We start from the raw sequence: 12,108 nt of genomic DNA on the forward strand, positions 1-12,108 counted from the left end.
TTCAGGCATCCATGAAACATTTTCAAAAATTGCCCATATAATAATTGATCTCGATGCAACACAATTATATGAAACATGTCTTTAATCAAAATATAATGTAGTCACTCATAACAAAGATAAAGAGAAAATCCTGATGATCTGAAAATTTTAGAACATAACTTTAAATGGCTAGTAGATCAAAACAGAAAGAAAAACTACAACTTTAGACTATTTACAGAATAATAAAAAAGAAGACCACCACAATGTGTGGTAACTGGTAGGATACCCAAAGCCTTACTCAAATGGAAATTTGTAGGTCTAAATGTATTTGTGATATTATGATATAATTAGACAAATATATTTGATCTTTGGCCCTGGTTCCTGGCCCAAAGCTCCTAAAATTCTTGGAATTTCCTGAGTGATATGGTTAAGAGGAACAGCTTTTATTATTCATTTTAAGCCTCTTTCAACTATATCTGATTTTATGCCAATAAGGTTACTCTCAGTGGGCCCTGTTTAGCTTCAGGATGAAGGCTTGTTGCCAGAGGAACCAACTAAGTGATTAGAGGGGTAGAACTTTCAGCTCCACCCCTAACAGGGTTCAAAAGCTTCTGAGCTAGTGAACACATGGAAGTTCTGGGAGGGCAGCATGCCTAGAAAGGGCATTGAAGTTTCTTGGCCCTTTGCACATACCTTCCTTATGCATCTCTTCTGTCCAGCTGTTCCTGAGTTGTATCCCTTATAATTAAATCAGTAATATTAAGCAAAATGATTCTCAGAGTTCTGTGAGCCATTCTAGCAAAATATAAGGAGGGGGTCATGGAAACCCCCCAACTTCGTAGCTGGTAAGTCCCAAGTATAGATTGTCCACACTTTGGACTGACATCTGAAGTGGAGGCAGTCTTGTAGAACTGTGGGGTCTGTGCCAACGCTGAGTAGTTAGCATCAGAATTGAATTTAATTGTAGTACACCCAGTGGGTGCCCAGAAAGCAGCAGAACTGGTTGGTAGGAGAAAAACAACCTCCACACATTTGGTGTCTGGTGTGTTCTGTGGATAGAAACAGATCAAAATAGTCGTACTTGGGTTTGTTTTAAATACAACTGAAATCGGTACTCGACTGAAAAATTTTTAAATATTAAGAAAAAAAAATGAAAGTGATTTTTAAAAAGGAAAACTTAAAAATCCAAGCAGAGCATAACTGCTGTCTGTTGATTGCAAAATGCTCACAAATTTTCACCCTTACCTGAAACTACTCCTTTGGCAATGTGATTTTGCAACTCTTCTCAAGAAGGAGAGTCTCTTCCCCCAAACTTTGATACCAGTTGGGCCTTGTGACTTACTGTGCTCAATAATTTGCAGCAGAAGTGGTGGCTGTCATGGTAGAGGGAAAGAGTCCATATGGCAGGTTACAGAGTCTCAAGTGACACATGACTTCTGTCCACATTTCACTGGGATAGCAATCACATGGCCATATCTAAATCCAACAGGAAGAGCAGCAAAACTCTCTGTGGCCAGAAAGCAGACTAGAAATTTTCAGTGAGCAAATTAAATAGAGGGTTTGTTATCATCTGATATCCTCTTATTTGTTTGTTAAATATTTTTCACTCCCTCCACTAAAGCATGAGTTCCGTGAAGGCAAGGCTCTTGCTTATCTGTACCTACTGTATCCCTTGCTCTTAGGATGTTCCTTGCCTCAAGGGAGGTTTTTTTTTTTTTAATTTTTATTTATTTATGATAGTCACACAGAGAGAGAGAGAGAGGCAGAGACATAGGCAGAGGGAGAAGCAGGCTCCATGCACCGGGAGCCCGACGTGGGATTCGATCTCCGGTCTCTGGTCTCCGGTCTCCAGGATCGCACCCTGGGCCAAAGGCAGGTGCTAAACCGCTGCACCACCCAGGGATCCCTCAAGGGAGGTTTTTAAAAATAAATTATCATGTCATGCAAAATTATTTGATAGTGAATTTGAAAAATCTTACTAATGTGGAAAGTTTCTGGAGAATATAATTTTAACCATAAATTGCTTAAGAAATAGAATATCTGAGGAGAGCAGTTATGGAAGCATAAATATTTAAAAATTACCTCCAAAAAATCTTCAGGAATCAATGATTTTCTAGCTAATGAATTCTTTCAAAATTCTAAGGAAGAGCTAATTATAATGCCATAAACATTTGATTCAGATTATTTAAAAAGCTAGAAATACATTTGTGAATTAGGCATAAGCCTTTTACTATGACCTGACAAAAAGTAAGATGAGCAAATAAATAAAACGTGAGCAAATCAAATTCCTCACTGCATTAGTAGAATTATTCCACCTAAGTGGGATTTTTCCTCGGATGATTGATTATTAGGAATTGATTAGTAATTAAATATACTTTGTATTATACATGTGATCACTTCAATCAAAAGTGATACTTATCTCTATAGCAATAATAAAGATTCTGATCCCAAACCAAACCACCAGCCAATACGCTACTCAACAATGAAAGAGTAGATGCATCCCCGTTTAAAAACCAGAGGATGGATGCCTGTGCTCAACCGTTGGTTGGGTGTCGGCCTTGGGCCCAGGGCGTGATCCTAGAGTCCCAGGGTCGGGTCCCACACTGGGCTCCCTGCATGGAGCCCGCTTCTCCCTCTGCCTGTGTCTCTGCCTCCTTCTCTTTCTGTGACTCTCATGAATAAATAAATAAAATATTTTAAGTTAATTAATTAATTAAAACCAGAGGAGGAAGAAAGCAGCAAAGTACTAAACATAGTCACCATTATTTTACATTTTCTGGGGGGAACATTTTTTTTAAAGATTCATGTACCTATTTTAGAGAGGAAGAGAGTGTAAGTGGGAGGGGCAGAGGGAGAGAGAGAGAGAATTCCAAGCTGCTGTCACACTGAGAGCGGAGCCCAACACGGGCTTGATCCTAGGATCCTGAGATCACGAACTGAGCCAAAACCAAGAGTGAGTTGGATGCATAACCTACTGAGTTACCCAGGCGCCCCTGAAAAGACAAAATTACCATTATTTCTCTTTGCTATGGTTGCCTATTTAGAAAATTCAGTGAATAAATTGCAAAAGTATAAGAATGATTAAAAGTTTAGTGAGGTGACTACATATGAAATGTCTGCCCTGGAATGTGATAATTTTCCTGGATTCATAACAGAGAAAACAAATCTCTGGGGAGCATTTTTCACAGGTGAAACTTAAAATTATGCTGTTGGATGAAACAAAAAAATCTTTAGAATTATTATGTGAAGAGAGTAGGTTATGTAACAACATAACATTTTTGTAAAATATACATATAAATATCTGTATTTTAATTTTTTTTTATTTATTTATGATAGTCACACAGGGAGAGAGAGAGAGGCAGAGACACAGGCAGAGGGAGAAGCAGGCTCCATGCACCGGGAGCCTGACATGGGATTCTATCGCGGGTCTCCAGGATCGCGCCCAGGGCCAAAGGCAGGCGCTAAACTGCTGCGCCACCCAGGGATCCCTAAATATCTGTATTTTAAAAGGACAGACATGGGCGCCTGGGTGGCTCAGTCCGTTAAGCATCAGACTATTAATTTTGGTTCAGGTGGTGATCTCAGGGTCATGGGATGGAGCACTGCATTGGGCTCTGTGCTCAGCATGAAGTCTGCTGGTCCCTCTTCCTCTGCTCCTCCCCTCATGCTCACTCTCTCTCCCTCTCTCTCAAATAAATAAAATCTTTTTAAAAAATTAAATAATATACATAAAAATACTAACACACAGTATTCCACACAAGACACATAAAAATATTCCAGGCAGACCAAAATGATAGACACAAAAATGTTAATAGATGGGATCTCTACATCAGAGAATTAAAAATAACTTTGAGTGTTTTCTCTGTGTTTCCCAGCATTTTCTGATATTTCTGTTCCTTTTTTAAATAGAACAATATTTAAAGAAAATTAAAAGAATATGCATTTAGGGAGAATATCTAACAAATGCAAAAGAAAACATGAAATATAAAAAAAAGAAAATATGAAATATGTAAAAATAATTTTAGGAAGAGATATTTATAACTGCTCTAAACCTGCATCACACCTACATTGCTGGTGGGAATATATAAGAGTAGAGTCACTCTGGAAGAACATTTGGCAGTTTCTTAAAAAGCTAAAATGCAAATGCTATATGACTTCATGATTACACTCCTGAACACCTGACCCAGAGAAATAAAAACTTATGTTCACACAAAAACCTGTACAGTAATGTTTACAGCCAATTCCAATCCAAAAGTTTCCATGCTATGAGACTCCTTTCATGTAACATTCTTAAAATGACAAAATTATAGAAATTGAAAAGAGACTGGTGGTTTCCAGGGAGAATAGAGGAAGGAGGCAAGTGAGGGTGGCTATAAAAAGGCAAGATGACAAATCTTGGTGATGGAAATATTCGGTATTTGATGGTATTAGGTATCAGTGTCAGGCTGCTGCGATACCATGCTATAGTTCTGCAAGACATTATCATTTGTGGAAACCAGGTCAAAGGTAAATGGGATTTCTCTGTATAAGTTCCTACAATCACATGGAAATCTATAATTATTTCAAGATTAAAGCTTAAAAAAAAAGATTATATAATGACAAGTAATTGCCAACTTAGATTGCATAGAATGGAAAAATAGCTCTAAAGAGTTATTTGCGGGGGACAACCACAGAAATTTAAATATGGATGTGCATTGGATAATATTTATTGTATACAGTACATTTTGGAGTGTGAAAATAGTATTGTAGCTATACAGGAGACTATATAATGGTCCTTGGTCTCAGTATACTCAAGTATTGAGGGATAACATATAACAATGTCTGCACCTAACTTTCAATTAAAAAATAAAATAAAAACTCTCCAATAATTCAGAGAGGGAGAGAAAAAGAAGGAGAGTGAGCACCAACATGGAACATTTCTGAAAGATAAGCAAATAGATAAGACGCTCTAAAGAGAGTAGTGATGAGAAAAACAGGCCTCAATAATCAATAGTTATGAACTTTGTCCCATACTAGGAATTTTAATGTTTTACTCGCCTGCACAAACAGTGGCTCCTTTCCACTTTCTTAGATAAATGCCATAAATTTTTTATAAGCTTGCAATGTTTTACTGACTAGACACTTTTTCAAATGCATATCATCAATACCTTTAGCCATTTTCAAGTTTGCCAATGTATGGCTTCAACCTCCACCAACCCTTCTTGTCCGAAGGTGTGTGGGTCTCCTCTTCTCCACTGGAATGTCTGCAAAAAACATGGGCAATCTTAGAGGTAGCTAGAGATGGTATTTATGTCAAAAGCGTTGTGACCTTCATGAACTCAGGGATCCTGGTAGAGTGACCCTGAACTAGCAGGTCAGCACTGCCCTCCTTTCAAATGTAGGTTATGTAAATAGCAAGGCCTTGTTTTCAAATGTTAAGTTGGTCTTTTTTTTTTTTTTTTTTAAATCACAATGGTTACTTGAAGAAAGTAGACTGAGTTTCAAAAACCTAAGGGGGAAAAACCACCCTTCAGTTTTTCACCCTTCCATAGCATGACTTTGTTACCTTGTATGAGAATTTTAGCTTTTTTAAAGTTACTAGGGTATATGTGGGGAGGGGTAGGTTTGTATGGGGACATGGGCGGGTGTTTATTTGTTTTTTAAAATACCACTCAATCCTAGAATCCTAGGGAGAATGAGCAAAATCTACACCAGATGGAAAGAAAGAACCGATGGAAAACAGATTGACAATCTTTCTGTAAAGTTACTTGTAACAGAGGTAATCAATATTCATAGCCTTTGACCTATCAATTTCCATTGAAGGAATCCACCTTAAAGTCATAGTGTAAATTAAGAACAAAGGTTCATGCACAAAAGTTCATTGACACATTATAAAAGCAAATACAGTAAAAATAACCTTGAGGAATAGTTAACTTACTATAGGCATAGCCATACACAGGAAACTGTACATTCTTTAACATTATTTTGAGTCATTTTAATTACATTGGAAATGCTTGATATAAGAAGTGAAATAAATATAAACTATTTTAAGAGCAACGGAACTAAAGCTGATGAATCATTTTAGTTTCCAGTTTTGTTCCAATTTCTAACACTTTATTTCCTCTCTGGAATATGATATTTGGCATTTTCCCAATTCAGTTCTGAGGGATTTCCCATCAGAAAACATGCCTCTTTGGTCATAGCTAAAATTATCTCTGGTTCATTGATTTCTGGCATTGACTGTTGATATCCCTAGTTCACCGATTGCAGAAAACAAAAAATGTAGATGACCTTTAATAAATGCCTCACGCAAAATTTACCTTCACCACCACCCTCCAAAAATTTTGGAAATCTTCCAGTGTGCATATGTCAAATTGTGAAAGATTATTATGAATTTACCATAATTATTAGAATGCTGGACCCCCAGCAGAATGTCCTTCAGGAAAGCAGTAGAGTATTAGCTGTCATTCAAAACACAAAAATTGGGACACCTGGGTGGCTCAGCGGTTGAGCATCTGCCTTTGGCTCAGGTCATGATCCCGTTGCCCTGGGGATCAAGTCCCACATCGGCCTCCCTGCGTGGAGCCTGCTTCTCCCTCTGCCTCTGCCTCTGCCTCTCTCTGTGTCTCTCGTGAATAAATAAATAAAATCTTCAAAAAAAAAAAAAAAAACCCCACAAAAATTACTTTAAGGAAGTGGTCAGTCTCATTCTTCATTAATGCAATGTTCTACTTAGAAAAATCCAGAAAGAAATCTGTTCTGTTTTGGGAGAAACTAGGGTAAAAGTATATTTTGGTGGATGAAATGCTGAAAGTTTCATTTGAAATTGAAAATTATTTTGTTTGTAACAATCACAAGGTACTAACAATAGTATGACATGAAAAAGGCAAACATGGGCAAAGGCTTCAGGAACCTAGAATATGTCCTACTTTGTGTTATTAAAAAAACCAAAAGGTGTGACAGCATTAACAAACCACACACACACTTTCTCTTTATTCCCTTTTAGTAAACAGCTTTTAATTTTGCTTAATTTTATCATCATAATAAACCTCATTGTAGGCTGTTCCCAATCTATAAAAGAACTGCATATTCTCCCCAAAGCATTTTTATTTAGTTGTTTGGAACCAAATACGTGTTTTCTATAAAAACAATGTTATAAATTGGGACTAGTTCCTCAGCCTGGTTCCACAAAAGACTATTTGACTCATACTGTATCTGAAATACGTTTGCAGTGAAAAGACACAATTGCTGAAAATATTTTTGTTGCATAAAAGGCATTATTTCAACTACATTGCGGGCAATTCAAAGAAACTAATCATTGCTTATTTAATTGCCTTTTTGGAAAATTATATTATAAATTCTAATCAGGAACACTGGAAATAGTGGTCCTCTTCTTTCCAGCAAGCAAGCTCAAGCCACAGTTTGGGACGCTTGTTATTGTTCTGCCTCAGGTACTCTGTTCTCCACTGCTGTTGTGAGCATCTTCGCATCTAGCATCTGTAGGAACTTACACAAATCAGGTTTTTGAACTCAGAAACTTGCTAAATGATAAACCTCTATATGGTCCAAATTTCAGATAAGCCAAAAGCTTATATATACATTTTTGGTTTTGGATTACAGGGCCATGAGTAAAGTGTTCTATAAGAATCCTGATGTCCTAAGACTGGGTTGGACATTATCCCATTAAAATGGGTAGCCATCGAACATGCAAAAATCCAGGGATCCCTGGGTGGCTCAGCGATTTAGCGCCTGCCTTTGGCCCAGGGCGTGATCCTGGGGTCCCAGGATCTCTTTCCACATCAGGCTCCTTGCGTGGAGCCTGCTTCTCCCTCTGCTTCTCTGTGTCTCTCGTGAATAAATAAATAAATAAAATCTTAAAAAACAAATCCAACTGAGCAATTTATTGCATTTGTAAACACTGGAAAGAAGCAGAGTCGAATAGGAATGTTATAACGCTAAAGTATGATTTTCAAAAAACTATACACAAGACTACCAGATATAGAATGAACACATATTTAAGATTTTTAAAAAATATTTTCTTTATTTATTTATGAGAGACACAGAGAGAGAGAGACGCAGGCTCCATGCAGGGAGCCCGATGTGGGACTCGCTCCTGGGTCTCTAGGACCACACCCTGGGCTGAAGGCAGCGCTAAACCACTGAGCCATCCAGCCCGCCCTATATTTAAGATTTTATTCAATCAATTAAGGGGAATTATTAAGTTGACAAAGCCGGTTCAGAGAAGACTTGGAGAAGCAGAGATTGTATAGAGTCAGTCAAAAGAATGCCGAAATGAACTTATGGGGTTACTAGATACAAAATCTGTTAGAACCCTATTGTGCATTAACCTCTGCGGTTATATTTTTCTAACTGGACAGAAATCTGTAAGTTACCATGTAACGTCAGTGTCTGCTTTCTAATCAAACAATAAAGAGCAAAGTCAAACATAGGCAAATTCTCCGATAGATAATTAAAGAACTATTAGGCAAATGTGTTTTTAAAATGACACTGAATGGATACTAGCCTTCTTTTTGCCTTATTTCAACTTTTGGGTGATTTTTCTTGATGGTAATTTTTTTAAATGTATCCAGAGAGAATGTACCAAGACATAGGGTACTATTTTATCCTGATTAATTATCCTGACCCTTAGCCCTGTCAGCTCAAAAACTGATTTTTTTTTTTACTCCCAGTGTGCCTATACATTGATACAGCTCACAAAAAACAAATATACACATCAGACAAAAATTTATTCATTTACAATAAAAATACAACTCACAAATATATCAGATACTCACCTCCTCTGGCTGGTACATTCTTTCCCTTAAGGAAAGCAGTAAATTGGGTCAACTTATCATTTCAACATTGCTTGATGAGCAGTGGTGAACAAGGGAAAAACTGGCCCCAGTGCACTGGACATGCACCCACATCCCCCATTCTCCCAAATGAAGAGAGAGAGAGAGAGAGAGAGAGAGAGAGAGAGAGAGAGAGAGATCCCCTCCTTTCTCCAAGAGCAGGAAAAATGAATGTACCCATGAAAAGTTTGGGTTTGGGACTGGGATTTGGGAAGAGGGTGGAGGAGGGCAAGTTATTTTTAGTTCTTGCTAGTAGACTGGCTTTACCAAAGAAAACTCATTGCCCTAGACCATTTTTTAAAGTACATTTACTTTTCTTAGTAATCTCTACACCTGACTCAGGGCTTGAACTCAAAACCCTGAGGTCAAGAGTCTCACACTTCTCTGAATGAGCCAGCCAGGCCCCCCTGCCATAGACAATTTTGGGAACTTCTAGAAACTGCAAAGCAGATTCAAAACTAAACTTCTGCCTCCTAATGGCTCAGAGTCTGCTCTCAACCTGGACAGTAGCCTGAGTCAAGTACATAGCCCCCAAACCTGTTATTACTGTCTGAAGTTACCCCCGGAGCTTTCCCCTACACATCTACTCGTCCATACACCTCACTCGCCTTCTCTCTGAGCTCCCTGCCGCCCACTTTCACTCCTCATCACCTCCTCCTATCCTTGCTCTGGAATTTTGGTGGAAGGGGGGTGGGGGGACAGGGAGAAAGAATTGATGAGGGCTGTCCTGAAACTTACTATACTCGAAGTATATTCCGAGGCCAGAATCTTCTATTGGATAACATTCCTTCATGTGTTCCATTGGCTGTTTGGCCTCTGGTAGCCGTTGCTTCTACAACTCAAAGATTTTTCTTTTTTAAGATTTTATTTATTTATTCACGAGAGACACACACACACACACACAGAGGCAGAGACACAGGCAGAGGGAGAAGCAGGCCCCATGCAGGGAGCCTGACATGGGACTTGATCCCGGGACTCCAGGATCACACCGTGGGCCAAAGGCAGGAGCCAAACCACTGAGCCACCCAGGGATCCCTACAACTCACAGATTAATGACATCAGGCCATTTCCAAAATTCCTGTCTTGGAAAATAAAAGGCTAGGGGGAGAGCTTGATCCAGGGCACTTCCTCCCCAAAACAGAATGTACATGGGAAATGCCACACTGGATCTCCGGCCTTTTTCTACACTCCATCACATCTAATTCCTATTCTTCTGATTGACTCACTCTTTCTTGATCTGTAATTTTATTGAAGATTCACATATCTGTTATCTCGCCCTTCCTGCCCCTGGCATGAGAAAGATTCTGACTCTAAGGTGCTTTTGTCCACACTGCAGATACCAGATTGCATCTCTTCCCTAAGTACAGTCTCCCCAGGTGATATCATTCAGGTGATTCCAAACAGTTGTATGGCTGTGGCTCACAAATTTGCAGCTCCAGGGCTGACCTCTCCCTTGAGCCTCAGAGGCCTTACTTTTGCAGTTTACTAAAGGTCCCTAAATGTATACTAGTAAGCAAGTCAAGCCTCAGCAGATAGAACAAAGAACTCCCGATTCTCTTCTCTCCCAACCTGGTCCTCTCTCATTCTTCTCCACACACCCAGTTGCTCATCAAAAACATCAGAGACCTGGGACCACTGGGTGGCTCAGTCAGTGAAACATCAGCCTTTGGCTCGGGTCATGACCCTGGAGGTCCTGGGACTGAGCCCTGAGCGGGTCTCCCAGCTCAGGGGGGAGCCTGCTTCTTTCCTTCCCTCCGCCCTTCTCTGTCGCTCGTGCACACATGCCCCCTCACTCAGCCTCAAACAAATAAAGTCTTCAAAAAACATATCACAGTCCTTGGAATCACCAGGCCACCCCAGTCAGCCAGTCCTATGACATGGGGCTCTCCCCGCTAAAATGCATTTCAGAATCTGCCCACTTCAAATCACATCCACTGGTACCCACCAGTTCAAGTCAGCATTTTTCCCGGACCCACAGCAATTTTCTTTTTTTTTTTTCCCTTTGCCCTTGCTTCCATCCTTGTCTTTGCTTGTTTTTGTTTTTGTTTTTTTAAGATTTCATTTATGTATTCATGAGAGACACAGAGAGAGAGGCAGAGACACGGGCAGAGGGAGAAGCAGGCTCCACGCAGGGAGCCCGACGTGGGACTCGATCCCCGGTCTCCAAGGTCACGCCCTGGGTCGCAGGCGGCGCTGAACCACTGCCCCCCCCCCCCCCCGGGCTGCCCCCTTCCTGGTCTTTATTCTCCGCGCAGCAGCCGGAGGGATTCCCATGCATGACATCACACGCCCTCCCTCCTCCTACGTCACCTTTGCATGGATTACAAGACCCTGCGTGACCTAGCCCTGGCCGGCCCCTCTGCTCTCGCCCGCCCCCGCTCTCCACCTTAGCCGGCTTCTTCCTCCCCGCCCACGTGTCCCTTACAAGTGATTTCAAAACCGTGTGGCCGCTGCCCCCCAAGACCTCCCCTTGGAGGCGAGCGTAAGCCGCCTTCGCAGAGATGGATGAAAACCCTGGGTGGCTCTCCTGCAAGTGCCTGCGCTGACGCTCTCGAGGGCTTTCTCAGGCCGGCGACACGGAGGATGGTGTCCCCGGCAGGGCTTTCACCGCAATGCGTGACCCACGGCCGAGGCTCCCTTGCAGGGGTTCTCAGTCCCGGGGCCTTCCGTGGCCAGGAGGGCGGAGCTGCGGAGGCCAGGTGGCCTCACCCAGCTCCCCCGGCCTGGATAGGGAGGCTATCCGCAGAGGCGCCCCCCCCGCACCCCGCACCCCTGCACCCCGGCCCCCGCCCCCAGCGGCTGAGCATCGTCGGGAACCGCCTCCCCTCCCCGCGGGCCGCGCCGCCCCAGTGCGCAGGCTCCGCGGCCCGTGGAGGACCGCCGCCAGGGGGCGCCCGCGCCCCGCCCGCCGCTCCGGCTCCGCCCCGCGACCCCGCCCCTCGCCGCCGGGCCGCGCGCGGAAGGCGGAAGTCGGGCGTCCGCGGCTGCGGCTCGGGCTCCGGGCGGCCCGGGGTCGCGGCTGGAGCGGCCTGGGGGTCGGCGCTTGGCGTCCGGGCCGCCGCGCTCCCCGTGAGCAGCCCCGCGGAGCCGAGCCGTGACGAGCGGTGAGTCCTCGCCCCGCGTCTCCCCCGCCGCGGCCTCGTCCCCTCCCCGCGTGCGCCCGGCGGGGCGCCCCCCCGGCCCCGCGCCCGCACCCCTGCCCCGGGGTGGGGGGACCTTCCCCCTCCCTTCATCTCTGCCCGCGGGGACCGCCCCCCTCCCCCCTCCCTCAGCCGCGGGGACCTCACCCCTACCCACG

At 42.8% G+C, this 12,108-nt stretch overlaps 1 protein-coding gene and 1 long non-coding RNA gene across 4 annotated transcripts in view; one reads left to right on the forward strand and one right to left on the reverse strand.

Moving 5' to 3' along the window:
* Positions 1-12,108, reverse strand: part of LOC129494144 (uncharacterized) — a 13,064-nt gene continuing 956 nt past the window's right edge. Inside the window, exons 2-5 of the long non-coding RNA XR_008661302.1 lie at positions 9,549-9,642; positions 5,127-5,222; positions 1,225-1,352; positions 1-1,028 (exon numbers count right to left, since the gene is read on the reverse strand). This is a non-coding gene — a long non-coding RNA (uncharacterized LOC129494144). The remainder of the gene's footprint in view (positions 1,029-1,224; positions 1,353-5,126; positions 5,223-9,548; positions 9,643-12,108) is intronic.
* Positions 11,779-12,108, forward strand: part of TRAF6 (TNF receptor associated factor 6) — a 25,716-nt gene continuing 25,386 nt past the window's right edge. For all 3 annotated transcript variants that reach the window (XM_055300889.1, XM_055300888.1, XM_055300886.1), the window contains exon 1: positions 11,779-11,914. The gene's annotated coding sequence lies outside the window, so the exon portion shown is untranslated. The remainder of the gene's footprint in view (positions 11,915-12,108) is intronic.

This window comes from Nyctereutes procyonoides, unplaced genomic scaffold (genome assembly GCF_905146905.1).
Source record: "Nyctereutes procyonoides isolate TBG_1078 unplaced genomic scaffold, NYPRO_anot_genome, whole genome shotgun sequence".
Lineage (NCBI taxonomy): Eukaryota > Metazoa > Chordata > Mammalia > Carnivora > Canidae > Nyctereutes > Nyctereutes procyonoides.